Source organism: Psammomys obesus, unplaced genomic scaffold (genome assembly GCF_907164565.1).
Source record: "Psammomys obesus unplaced genomic scaffold, mPsaObe1.curated_primary_1811, whole genome shotgun sequence".
NCBI lineage: Eukaryota > Metazoa > Chordata > Mammalia > Rodentia > Muridae > Psammomys > Psammomys obesus.
This window is the reverse complement of record NW_026596440.1, coordinates 1,806,299-1,820,700: the sequence shown is the minus strand read 5'-3', so window position 1 is coordinate 1,820,700 and position 14,402 is coordinate 1,806,299.

Sequence of the window (14,402 nt, the reverse complement as noted above, 5' to 3'; positions counted from 1 at the left end):
CTTCCTTCCTTCCTTCCTTCCTTCCTTCCTTCCTTCCTTCCTTCCTTTTTCTTAAGATGGGATTTTCCTGTGTAGACCTGGATGTCCTGAAACTCACTCTGTAAGTAAGACTGGGCTCACACTAAGATCCAGCTGCCTCTGTCTCCTGAGTGCTAGGATTAAAAACATACGCATATGCCCAACTATAAAAACAGAATCTTAAAGCAACAGGCATTTACCCTCTGATAGGTTGCATCTTCATTGGCAGGAATTGTCCCTTCTGAAGGTGCTTACAGAATCAAAGGAGAGGCTGACATTGTTCCAGATTACACAGGGGTAGGAGAGGTAGGGAATTTGGACCTTGGACTTTGAAGAAGGGACACGGGAATCTCAGAGGCAGGCTGCTGTTACTTGTTGCATGCCCAGGAACTGGTTTAGGCACGTTGGAAACAGCAGGCTCTGCATTGGTGGAAAAGTGGAGGAGTGTCACTTTAAAAAGCAAGTCATGAAACAACACTCTTTCATTACTGTGGGAGTGCAAACTTGCACAACCACTTTGGAAATCAATCTGGTGCTTTCTCAGAAAACTGGGAATAGCCATGCCTCAAGACTCAGCTATACCACAGCTAGGCATACACCCAAAAGATGCTCCACCATACCACAAGGACATTTGCTCAACCATGTTCATAGCAGCTTTATTTGTTAATAGCCAGAAACTAGAAACAACCTAGATGTCCCCAACCAAAGAATGGATAAAGAAACTGTGGTACATTTACACAATTGAATACTACTCAGCCAATAAAAACAAGGAAATCATGGAATTTTGCAGACAAATGGATGGAACTAGTAAAGATAATCCTGAGTGAGGTAACACAGCTCAGAAAAACACACATGGTATATATTCACTTATAAGTGGATTTTAGTCATATAGTACAGGACAGACCCCAAGAAGATAAGCCTGATGGGCATCTTAGGCTTCATGTTGGGCTCAGTAGTTAGGGGAATGGAAGATATCTCTGACATGGACTATGTTGCCTGCTTTTTGATCACTTCCCTCTGATGGGATTTCCCTACCAGGGCAGGGGAGGAAGACAAACTCAGTCCTCATGTGAATAGGTGAGCTGTGTGTCTGTTCAGCTCCCCTATTCTGAAGAATAGGGCAGAGGGGCTGCAGGAGGGAGGGTGGAACTGGAAGGAGAATAGGAAGGGGCCTATGAATGAGATGTAAATTGAATTAGTTAATTTTTTAAAAAAGCAAATCACGGCTAAATCCTCCCTTGTCCAGCAGTCCAGCAGTCTCCCACTAGTGTCCCTAGAGTAAGAACCCTGACGGGAGCAACTGATAAGGCAGATATATGCTTTTCAGAACCATGGCCCAACAGAGCTAAATTGGATCCAAAGGAACGAGTTTCTATCAAAGTTTGTCACTTAAGAAGAGGCTCCCTCGGCTTTGGAGAACCTCATCCTAAAATAACCAAGCAGGTATGATCCTCTATGATCAACTGTGAACCGAAATGCTTATTTTCCCTAAAACGATGCTTGTAATACCATCATATAATCATCTACTGCCTAAGTGGACCTGCAGCCCATTCTTAAGGAGGAAGGCATGCCTGGTACTAGAAACTAAGCCAGCTACCTGGGGCTAGTGAGGTCACTCATCTTCCAAGAGAATCTACTACCTACGCCACTTTGCTAGATCAGCATAATTTCTACTACATTCTAAACATTATCCTTTATACAGATAAGATAGCCTCCATCCCTCAGCAAAGAAGCCTTGCTTTACAACAAATGGAGACCATCATGGAAAATCACAACTGAACACAATGCAGAGATCAATGGATCTTGGGGAGTCCCATCCCAACAGATACAACACAGCTCCTGCATCTACGACTCAGGAATATCGCAGAAAGGAGAAAAGAAAGATTCTAAGAGACAGAAAGTCCACTGTGAAACAGTGTCTCCTAGAAATGCCTGCATAAGCAAGACCAGAGCAATGGGAATATTAATGGACATGTTAAGGTGGAAGGAAAATTCTTTTGCAAGTTCCCACACCAAACAAACAACTACAGGCAGCTAACAACTGCTAGGAGAGGGAGAGTAACCTTTCCCAGAGATGAGGATCCTTATTGGTTGTTCAAAACAATATAGTCAGCCCTGAAATCATATGCACACGTAAAAGTGTGGATTCAGCTGGTTGTATTTATGTATTTGTCTCTCCATAAATATATATATATATATATATATAATTTCTTCATAATATATATTTATGTAAATATATAATCAAAGAAAAGTAGCTATCAATTTGAGAGTGAGGAGGGAATGGAAATGGAGTGGACACAGGAAAGGGTAAAATGTGGTAATGACGGGGGGGATGATGGAATTGTTTTTATTAAAAGCATAAATAAAATGTAAAATGATGCTTATTATTATTGATGAAGGTATATGTGCTGCTATCCCCCATAAATTCATCACAATCTGGAAACCAACCCTAGATCAGTTTTTGTAGTTGATGGGAGAGGCTCCTTCATATAGAACGACTTAGGTAGCATTGGTCCCTGTGTAGCATTGACCACACTTCCTCACACAGACTGTACTTAACGATGCGACTTCATGAGGGTGGCCCACAAACAGAGCAGTGGTCTCCTGCAGCTCTTCACCCTCCAAATAAGAAGAGAAACATGATTTACTGATGCATGTGAAAATGTGAGGACACAGAGGTGAGTCCCTTTATAAATGTTATAACAACCTGCTCCAGCCATAACCAATCCAGTCCCGCAGGAGTGGGCAGGAACCCACCCACGGAGCCACTGACCTCCTGACCCAGACCTCCCACTAGACCCTTGCAGCACCCTTGTAGCATCACTGCATGGACAATTTACACCTCAACATGAGTTTTGACAGGAACAAAGTTTACTACACCATGGCAGGCATTAACCCCACCCTGAGGGTTCTGCCTTTGTCTCCATTCCCTCCCAAAGGCCACACCTAATTCCACCACACTGGGAGTTAAGACTTCCATGTAAACATAAACACTGGGACACACACACAAATGCTCAGTCACTAATCAGCAGGGTAAGAGACAGAAGATTGGCCTGTTTGATTTTCTGGCTTCTGATCATGGTGACTGCAGAACGGCCAACCCCTGCTCATTTCTAATGATGGACAGAAAGTTACGTTAGGACCCCAGCCTTCTCTGTGGACTCCGGGCACTTGATTTTACCCTGACTCTGTTGCACCATATCTCCCGTGGGCACCTGACTTGCTACACAGAGCCCAGCCAGGAAGGAAGTAGAACAGGGCCACACTTTTGCTCCACCACTTTTGCACACGTCACACCTCCCTCGGGCTTCAGCATCTGCCAAACAGAGTAATATAGTGACAGCAGCCTCAGTCAGGTCGTTTCTTGTATAAACTGTGCACCACTGTCTGGCACAGTTAACAAGCAGATGTGTTTCCTCAAGCCCCTGCATTAAAAAAAAAAGAAAAAAGAAAAGAAAGAGTATTAAGGAGATAGTTCCCCTTTTGTAGGATTCTAGTGTGACTACTTTGCAGAAATAGTAACAGAACTTTTTTGCTTGAAATCCCACATATTCCCCCTAACAACTACACAGCATCTGAACGCTGACCCACCAGGACTGTAGGGCTAGCTCATCAGCACCAGCAGGAAACTTAGAGACCATCTGTGACAGGCACCAGTGCTCCTAGTTGGAAAGGGTATCTGCATTAGATTGCATTGTTGGCAAGTGCCAGACGACAGCTAGACACTCATTTCACACCTGTAGGGTGTTACCTGCTTTTCTGGGGCAGTGATCGAAATCCTTGGCAAGAAGAAATGTAGAGGAGAAAGGGGTTTCTTTTAGCTAACAGATCCAAAGGGATTTGTCACAGTGAGGAGGGCGTGATAGGAAGAATATGAGACTGGCTTGGCCCTCAGAATGATCACATTTCATCCACGTACAGGAAGCCAACAGAGAAGGAGCAGAAAATGGGGCCAGATTATACACCTTCAAAGCCTGCTTTTAGTGACATACTTCCTCTAGCAAAGCTTCTCCTCCTAAAGGTTCCATAAGCTCCCAAACAGCACCATCAACTGGGAACCAAGTGTTCAGGCGTGTGAGCCTTTGTGGTATGCGTGTAGGAGGAACCACGCTTAGGAGCCATGGATTCTAACAACCAGCAAAGGCTAGGATGAAAGGGATTATGGGTGCTTGCTGCCTTTCTCCACCGAGTCTTCTGAGCCCTCTAAGGATTTTGAACAGAACAACCATCAATATGACTTTCCAACAGAGATCCTGCATACTTAACACCAAGCAGGTGTTTCTTTTCATCTAAAAAAAGGTGTCAAGTCAGACAGAAATTGATCCCATATAGTTGGAATGAATGACTACAAAACAGCCAGATACTATACACTTGAGCACGCACATGCACACACATGAGGAAGGGGGAGGGAAAGAGAGTGAGAGAGAGACAGAGAGAGAGAGAGAGAGCTTATGCTAGCCCAGAGGTGGGAGGCTGGGTCACACTGTGAACACACTTTTTCCTGTAAGACTTATCATTTCATACCTGTTGGATTTGCATCTATACATATTCACCTTCTTATCTCGGTATCGGAGTTTTGGGGCCCGAAACTTTCGGACAGCAGAAGCAGTTTTAGGAGGAATGGGCTTACCCAGGAAGAGGGTAAAGAAAGGAACAATGGGACCATACACAGCGACTCTAGTTTTAAGCGATAAAAAGGCCACACAGCTGTTCCCCAAAGCCAGAAAATGAGGTCTGATGGCTTCCAAGTGTTCTCATCTCAGAGCCCTGGGGGGTGCAAGAAAATGAAGAGATACTGAGAGTTGGCAGGAGGAACCTGACAGGCTGTAAAAGCTCAGTGGAGCTCTCCTTCCTGCTCTGATAAATAAATAACCCGCGTGTCTTTGTCCACTTGAGCAGCTAGAACAACATTATCTGTAGAGAACAGGAATGTGTTTCTGATCTTGGCAGAAGCTGCAGCGCCAGGATGGAGGTGGTAGCTCTTGGTGCCCTGCTGAGGGAAGGGAGGTGTTCCACGAGCGAGGTCAAGAGGGATGACTCCTTCTGTCAAGTCCTTTCATAAGAGCAGGCAACCCATCTATGAGGCAGAAGCCTTCATGACCTAGTCACCTCTAAGGACCCCGCCTCTTAAAAATCTCCCATCAGCAACAGCTGAATTGCAGGGGGTGCATATTCACATCATAGCGGCCGCTCATCCCCTCGTGCAGAGCAATGAAGCATGTCAGAATTCGGCACCACGAGAAGCCAGCTATGCATTGGCTCCAGTAAAGACCACTGAGCACACCGCACACATCGATGTACTGATATCGCTCCTTGGGGAGGCTCTTCCCCTGCCTTGCATACATCCCGGAAATCGATGGGCACTATACTTCACTCGCTTGGATGTCTGCAAGCATAATTAATTAGCAGGGACTTAAGCCACTGGAATGAAGCTCACTTTTCATTACTCAGATTCTTAAAAGGCTTCGAGGAGACTTAATCATTCTTAGAGTTTTAAGGTGACTATTTCATATATTCCGTCTCATCCGGGAGGGGGTGGTGAGAATACTTGACTTCATTTGTTTGAATCCTTTTCACAGTAAACTTCACAATATGTTCAAATTGTATGATGAAACTGAAAGTCGACATTCTTTTCTAATTTCAGAAATTTTCCACTCCATAATTGTGATCTCGTGGTGAAGGCTCATTTTTTAGCAGTCTCTCTCTCTGCAGTTACAGATGACAAGAATTAATATTAGAAATCTTGTGCAATTGAATTCCCCGCTTGAAGACTTTGCTCGGAAGTTGGTAAGATGTGAAAAGTAATACTCTGTACAGCTTTTCTCTCTCCGTGATGTGCCCTTCTGCAGCTCAGCAGTTTGCTTCCTGCCACATTGTTCATTGTCTAAGCCCCTGGCCCTGATGGTGAGCCTCTGGGCTGTCTCTCCTCTGAGTCCGCAATTCTGTGGATGCCTCTCTCAGTTCTCCAGATCTGTTTGGTCTTAGTGCCATGTTAAGCAGGACAGTAAGACTCAGTTGACCCCACGACCCCGTGTTTGGTTCTGGGACGAAGAGAGCAACGGAAAGAAACTTAAAACAGAAGACATGATAGCACCCAGGGAAAACATCCCTTCTCTGAGTGTGTGTGTGAGCATGGCTGCACACGCAGGTGTGGGGGTGTGCACATGTTGGGAGGTTAACACAAACGGAAGTTCCTTTAAAGGGGCAAGAATAGCAACTGGCATATTTATAACAACCGTTTAGACAGAAGCCACACAAGTGACACCGTCAACAATTGTGAAGGGTTCATAAGTCAAACCCTGTACCAACTGAAGATATCTTGCAAGAAAAAAGCCCAGGTTAAATATTTTATACAATAAAACTATCGAGTGCTTACAACAGCAAATTGAAAGATATTCGTAAGCATTATAGGTCAGACAGAGAAGAAGGTATCCTGCATGCAGGTTTGGACATTCAAGGAAAATTAAGAGCCAAGAAAATGGAGTATATGCGTAAGTCCAAATGAAATTTGCAATGTAAAAGTTAAAATGTATTTTGAGATTAAAACAAGCACATTAAAACTAGAATAATCATAAATAACAGAAGTAAGATTAATATTATTTCATGTGTTACAAAGATCTTTGTTAGAAAAAAGGCTGAAAGTGTTGAACTGTTTTAGAAGTGACCATGTTATAATTTCTAGGAAAAATAATAAAAGCAGGTGTGCATACAAATTGCAAATGAGGGAAGATAAAAACTTTAATTGTTAATATAAAAGAAGTTCTGAGAGAAAAGGATATAGAAAAAGTTGGATAAAATGCCACAAATGAGACACCTAAACACGGTATTTCAGAAACTTTAGTGTCAAGACAACTTTCCCATAATAAGCAGTGATGATATCATACAAAACTAAAATAAGCAAGGTACATACCAGATCATGAACAAATTGAATCTGTTTGGTCTTGGGTCACTATGGAAGGCTGGGTTCACAGTAAATGCTCATTAGTGCGATGAAAAATATTAAGGAAAAATAGAAAAGTAACAGGTGTGGTGAATATGGCATTTGGTGGAATTATACACATCTTAACAAATTGTTGAGACAGGCACATCCCTCAGTCTCACATACACCATTTACAGGCAAACGCTGCCACTACAGAGCTCACCTTGGTGGCAGAGTGATTTCCTCAAACGCACAAAACCCTGGCCTCAATACCCACCAAAACAATAAAATCCTCCTGAATAAAATCAGTGACAAATATTATGTCAGTTGGGCAGTAATGTGAATGTTTAGTTTGGACTAAGGAACACTATCAAATATTTCTTGCGGGGTTGTATTAGTGCATTAAGTTAGCGTAGCAGGTCAGAATTAACAAATAACATAAAGGAAAGATATCTAGAGAGATTCAGGCATGGCTCTCAGCTCCAGGTCAGACAGCACGGTCTACTGTGTGTGGGGGGGAACTACATTACAAAACCCTATAAAGGAGGGAAGGACAGAAGGAGGGTAGAGGAGGGATGAAAAGAGGGGGAGGGAGGGATTGAAGGGGGGTTGAAGGAAGGACAGAGCAAGGAAAGGAGGGAGAAAGAGGGAAGGAAAGAAAAAGACAAAAAAATGTGTGAAAGGGAGATGATTTTTACATAGAGACATGATTTTGATTTTTTACATAGAAAAAAATCCATAAAGAACTAATTAGAACTTACAAAATAATTTAGTAAAATTTAAGTTTGTTAGCGCAAAATGAATGAAAACATTTATTTTATGTGACAACAAAATGCTATAAAACAAAAACAAAAAAAATGAAAACTTTTAACTGTGATGGCAAACAATGACAAAATAATTAAAAACACCTGCAACAATTTTACTAGGGAAGTTTTTTAATGTCATTAAGACATATTAGAAGAAAACCCAAGAAAATGAAAGCCATCAGCTGATACATTCAGTTTTACAAAGATTCTTCCCAACTTTATCTACAGAATAAATCAAACCAAATTAACATCAAAGAAGAATTTTTGAAAACCTTGACCAAAATATTCTAAATTTATGTGGAAGTTGTTATAGTTTTCCTGTTAATATTTCTTCAAGGCCCATATTAATATTTCTGCCAAAGGCCTTGTCTGCAGGGTGGCATTGTGGGGGATCATGAGACCTTCCGAGCTGGGGGCCTGGGGGAGGTCTTTAGGTCTTTGATGCTTGGGACACCCATCCCTTTCTCTTTTCCTCTTTGTTTCTGTCACTGTCAGAGCACTCAAGGGCAGCCTTGCCAGCACACCCAGTATCCATCCCACTCTCAACCTAAGCTGTGAGGAAAACAAGCATAACCTTTGTCCTGCATAACTTCATGACCTCACACTTTGTTATAGTCCAGGGAAGTCAACAAATGCAGGAATTTGGAGGCGTTAGACTTTCCGAATCGGTAAAGTTTGTGGAGACAAACTTGCCATGGTGTCTGAGACTTTGCAACCATTTAAAGTCTGGACAGTGTGGTTCATGGATAGACTAAATGGGGTGTTGGGAAGAAAACTGGGCCTACATACAGCCCTGTCCATGGATAGATCTTGACATAAGCTTGACATAAGGGAGATGTTAAAGCCCAATGAGAAAATAGTGTCCTTTCAATAAATGCCTTTAAGATAGTTAGGTATCCATACATAAAAGTGAATATGACACCCAGCTCTACCTCAAGTACATGCAATTGCTCTCACATAAGAAGATGACCTATGTGGCTATGGCACAGTGATCTCATAGAATGATCTAGTCTTAACAGCTTGGTTGCAGCCTCCTTTCAGCCTTAACTCACTACTTGGGCTGCTGTTTGTGGTCAAAGATACTAGATCACATTACTTAGGACATCTTGTGGCACTTAGCAAGGGATTTTCCCACACGAGAGATGGTTAAATAATAATTGAATGAAGAGCAGGTGTGATGTCAGTTCCTGTGAGCACCGGCTTTGGCACAAAGACAGTGGTTCACAGTGCCCATTTTAAAAGCATGCTCCTTCCGGGCCCCGTATTTTCTGAGTGTCACCCCACTGCTGAGTACATGTCTGCCTCTGAATAATTAAGGCTTCATGAGGCAATCCAAAACACTCAACTTCCTCCCAGTGTAGACAGAGAACACTATAATTAAGATATTTGTTGTCAAAGAAATTATAAGAAGTCCAAGTAATAAGGAATTACGGTGGTTCTTGAAACCATTAGTCCTTATTTTCCTGGTAGAAGATAATACACACTTTTTAAAATGGGATGTACAACATTTGGTGCTACCAACAAAAAGCTAAGAGGATGAACGGGAAGAAGCCATGGAACATGGGCTGCAATTACACGCTATGTCAATTTTACCCTCTCTCTAAAGAAAGCACGTCCTCCAGTCTCCCGAGACCTGGGCTGGCCAGCCTCGATTCTCTAGGGAGTCAGCAGAAAGAGGTCATATGCAAACAAAGTTCTGGGTTCTCACAAACAGTCCTTTCAGCCACTGTTCTGACAGGGCCACATCTCTGTCACCTAGCAACAGATCACTTCTGTTTCCATTAGGTCACCTGAAGAGCTATATCCTACCCAGTGAGCAAAGGCAGGCATAAAAAGCATAACACAGATTCTGGAGGGGCAATGGGAGTATAGGGCTGAGGATCACGCATACCCTTTGTTATTTCTGTAAGTCTCATACATATATGAGCCAGTGTGGAACATCAAATGTTCCTGCTAATCAAAGACAGCACTTACTTCTGAGGCCTCTGGGCACTGAGAAGGGAAGACTCCCAGACTCCTGGGAAATCAGAGCACTCGACAAGTCTTCCGAAAGGGTTCACATTTCCTAAGTTCTTCACAAGGAAACCACACATGCCTGTCCCATACCAACTCCGACTTTAACCCTGAGAAATGTTCCTCAGCCTTTAAGTGTCACTCGGGGGACACATGATATGGAGTCTCTGACTGAAAAAAGGAATGCATCAGGCCTGATTCCCACTGAATAGAGACCATCCCATGCCTCTCCTCGGAGGATACCCTTTGGAGGCCAGATTCCTTTGTAATCACCTATTTCTGGATTCACTAAGGAGGCCTGTCAACATCAGTAAAGGAGGTCACACGCTCAGAAGGTCACAAGCTCTGCTGCGTCTCTGAGGCAGTAAGTATGGTATTGACGAACTCTGTTCTCTCTCTTAAAAGCACATTCAACCACTTTCTCTGTGTATGGTTAAAAAAAGTTAAGAAAAAAGAGCAAGTAAAACATTCAACCATGCAGACCTCACCAGAGATAAAAAGGTTAACAGGAAGAGGGAAGGAAAGAAAGAGAGAGGGACAGACAAAAGAAACCAGACAAGTATCATGTCCCAAATCCCATCATGCCTTGGGCCATGTTTCATAAGGACCATCAGTAGTGACAGTTCACAGGTTTGGTCACGGGATTCAGAGAGATAGGAGGGAAAGGAAATTGTAACAGGATTGACAAGGAGCTTTGGAACGCCACAGAATACATTCGCATGGCCTGGAGTGATGGAGACCCACAAGCCTCTCTCTTGAAGTGATTTCTGAGTGAAATTTTTCAAAGGGGTCTTGTCAGAAGCACATACCTTCTCTCCAGGCCCCCAGAGGGAACTGAGGATCAGTGTTTCAAGTGTGACAGGGCGCACTCCCAACAGTGTCCACTGAGCCCCAAACTGTGTGTGTTGTACGTACAGGTGTGTGAGTGCGTGCACCTGAGGGAGCCAGGAGAACATCTTTTTCTGCCCATTTTTCTTAAGGGCCTCACATTGAATCTGGAGCCCAGTGTTTCTTTACTAGACCAGATAGAAAGTAAATTCCAACTTTGTTCTCCCTACCCCTCACAGGGTTTGTGTTATAGGTATATGCACAGACACTCCCAGTCTTGTACATGGGTGCTGAGACCCAAACTAGGTCTTTACGCTTACAAGCAAGTGTTCCTATCCATGAGCCATCTCCTTAACTGTGGGGGCTTACGGGAGAAAGGTCTTCCAAAGTCTCAGGCATTTGAATGCTCGGTCCTCAGTGCAGAGTGATGTTTGGGGAAGTTTATGAGGCGTGCTCTTGACGGCAGAGGTTGAATTTGACAGTATAAAGACTCACATCACTTTTACTTTGCCCTGTGCTTCATTCTTGTGTTTAAAGTCATAAGTTCTAACCTTCTGCCACTTGCTGCCACGATGGACTCAACCTCTGGAACTGCAACCTAAGCAAGCCCTCCCTTCTATAATTGTCTTGGCATCGTTTGTTATCACAACAGTGAAAAACCTCAGCTTATCCTCCGACTTCTGATCTGTTCTAGGCACTCACTTGATGCAGACTCCAAATCCTGCTGGGCCACCTCACAGTGAAATCAACAGCTCCCACACAGGCATCTCAGCTGACTCCAAACAGTTCTGTCTTGGGCTCCTTACCACTCACCTGACTTCAGGTTTGCGTCTCCTAAGAATGCACATGTGTGATGATTCGTGTGGCCAGTCATCCCAATCTCTGCTTCCTCTTTCTAAACTACCCAGCTTCTAGGCCCATCGAGTTTCTAACAGTTAAAGGAGAACATTCTCCATCCTGATTCCCGTCTAAATGCACAAGCTATCCCAGATATTTGGAAGCCCTTTCATTTGTGTGTCAATCTTTTAAAATACAGCTGGCAGGTAACCTTGCCACGGTGAGGCTGCTTGCATACTGCTAGTAACGCTCAGCATAAAACAGTTGTTGCTGTAACAAAAGAATCTACATAATCTCATACTGAAAAATAAAACCATTTTGGAAATCTAATCACATTAAATCCATACTGGGTTCAAGGTAGAACCCGAAAGTAGAGTAAGCAAAGCTAAGACTTCCATTGTTATTCCAAGATTAGCAAGTTCCAGCGATGTGCACTGTGTGAAAACGTAATCAAGTAAGATGGGCAGAAGGAAACACAGCCACACAAATCCACACTGTGTAATTAAGTGGTAAATAGAGTAAATCAATCAATATTCTAGGAGTGATCAGATCCATTCATCTGTAGCATTCAAGGAAGCGACACCCATCACCTCTGCTTCTTTCTATTTGTGAATGTTTCCTGGAGAAAGCAGCTCTAGGGGCCATGTTGACTGTGTAAGGCTTTCTGCTGAAAGAGAGTTCTCCGTGCAGGACCAGATAGGCAAAGGGCAGGGTAGGTCATCCTCCATCCTCCCATCTCATTAGGAAAAGAGCAAGGGTGGTGGCCTGACTCACGAATTCACCAAGTGAGAGGGCAGTAGCATCCCTGGGGTAAAGCTGATACTTGAAGGGAAAGAATCTTACATATTAAAACAATCTGTGGACATTCACAGCTCAGTGCTAGTCAACAAAATCTAGTCCTTAATATTTAATTTAACTCATCAAATTCAATTAAAGATGTCTCCTTAGGGGGTTGATAATGAAAGTAAGTTCATAACCACTGATGCAAGCCTTTCTAGAAAAAGTTGGCCAGAGCTTTCAGCAAAAATTCAAACTTTTTTTTTCATCAAAAGATGTTATTAGGGAGATCAAAAGACCAAGAGAGTGTGGAAAATTTTTGGAAATCATATATTCAGTATAAGTCTCGTATCCTTGCTAAATCCATGGAACATTTAAAATTCAATGATAAAAAAGATAAATAAAGTTAAAATACAGGCAAAGGATTCAGACAGAACTTTCTCTAAAAAAGATTTATCAGCTATACATGAATACTCACACACACAGACACACACACATGCACACATACACACACAGAGGATGTGTAATATCATTGGTGATCAAGGAAGCACAAGTCAGAGCTGCCCTTGACACTCATTGAAGATGGGTCTACAGCCATGGAAAATGTGTTACCCTAATAACCGAATGTGGTAAAATGGTGCCCCATGATAAGCATTTAGAAGGCCTAATGTTGAACATAAAATTCCTGTGTACCTTGGGAAAATAGAAATATATTCACAGGAAAGGCATATGTGTGTGTGACACACACACACAAACCAGTGACATTTACACCATCCATTCAATAGAAATAATAATCTGTCAATGGATACAGTGAAAAACAACGTGCAGTGCATCCATAGAGTAGAAGATTACTTTTAGTTTTATTTTATTTTTGGAACCCCAAGGAAATTTTATTAGAGTTTAAATGCAAAAGCCCAGCACACACACAAGCTGCAAGTCTTGGCAGCTCCTCAGAAGAGGAGAATGAGAAGGGAAGGAAGAGAAGCCAGTCATGGCACTTGAATTAATCCAGCACGGGGGTCAGCCACACAGCAGACAAGCTGCGGTGTGGTGGGAAGGAGAGCTTTCCAGAAAGAATAAAGAAACCCAAAGTACCCGAGGAGGAATACTTAGGCTCTGGCTAGCATCTGAGAGGAAGAGACAGAAGGGAAGAAAAGGAAAGGCTGTGTCTTTCTGAGTGAAGACAGACCCAGACACACATAGGAAGACATGTTATCACACAAAAAAACCTGATAGACAGCTCAGACAACAGGTCAGAACAATAACTGTGGGAAGCGAAAAGCCAGCTAGCAAACCGCACAGCACACGACTCATTTGAACCACAAGCAGTATCACATGACTTAATCTGAACAGCATGCATTACACACATTACAAGACTCCATTTAGAAAGCATGTCTGTCCAGGACAAGTCAATTAATAGCAACAGGAAGTGGATTAATGGCTGCCAGGAGCTTAGGGGAGAAAGGAGTACAGCATCTTCCAATGTGCACAACTCTCCCTGGAATGATAAAAATTCTTTGCACTTGAAACAGTTATCACAGTTGTACAACCATCTATCTCAATATGATAAAAATCATTGAAACACATAATTTCATGTGGTCTGTTTTATAACATGCAAATTAAGTCTGAATTAAAATAATTGACCTAATCATTTTTTTTTCTGAACACACTTGATAAGAGCTCACAACAGAGGCGGGAGTAGGGCCATCATCATGAAGATATTTCCAATGGATTATCCCATCCCACATCACCTCACCCGACACCACACCATCCTTGACTTTTGCAGTCTGTCAAAGATCCATCTGGCCCCCAGGGTACAGCTCTTATGCTGTAATTGCACAAGGCTCAGTGATTTGCCTATTGATTGTTCACATCTCCTCCACTAAGCAAGCATGGCCACTCCTGATAACTGCTGAGGAGATCTATCACCAAGCAGGCCCAGCCAAATCAGGGCTGAATGGGTGGGGACAATCAGAGGAGAGACTTGGATTTCTAAGGACATTAGGGAAGGGAAACAATCTTTAGCTAAATGTATGCTCTGTCCAACCTCAGCAAAAGTTCAAGAAGTGAGGTTTCATCTCCCATTGCATTGCTCTAAAACATGGAATGTTGAGATGAGAGAAGCCGAAAGGATGAGAACCCGGGATGGACAGGATTCACCACCCTGCTCTTGACATGTTAGAAATATGGTTCCTAATATAGTT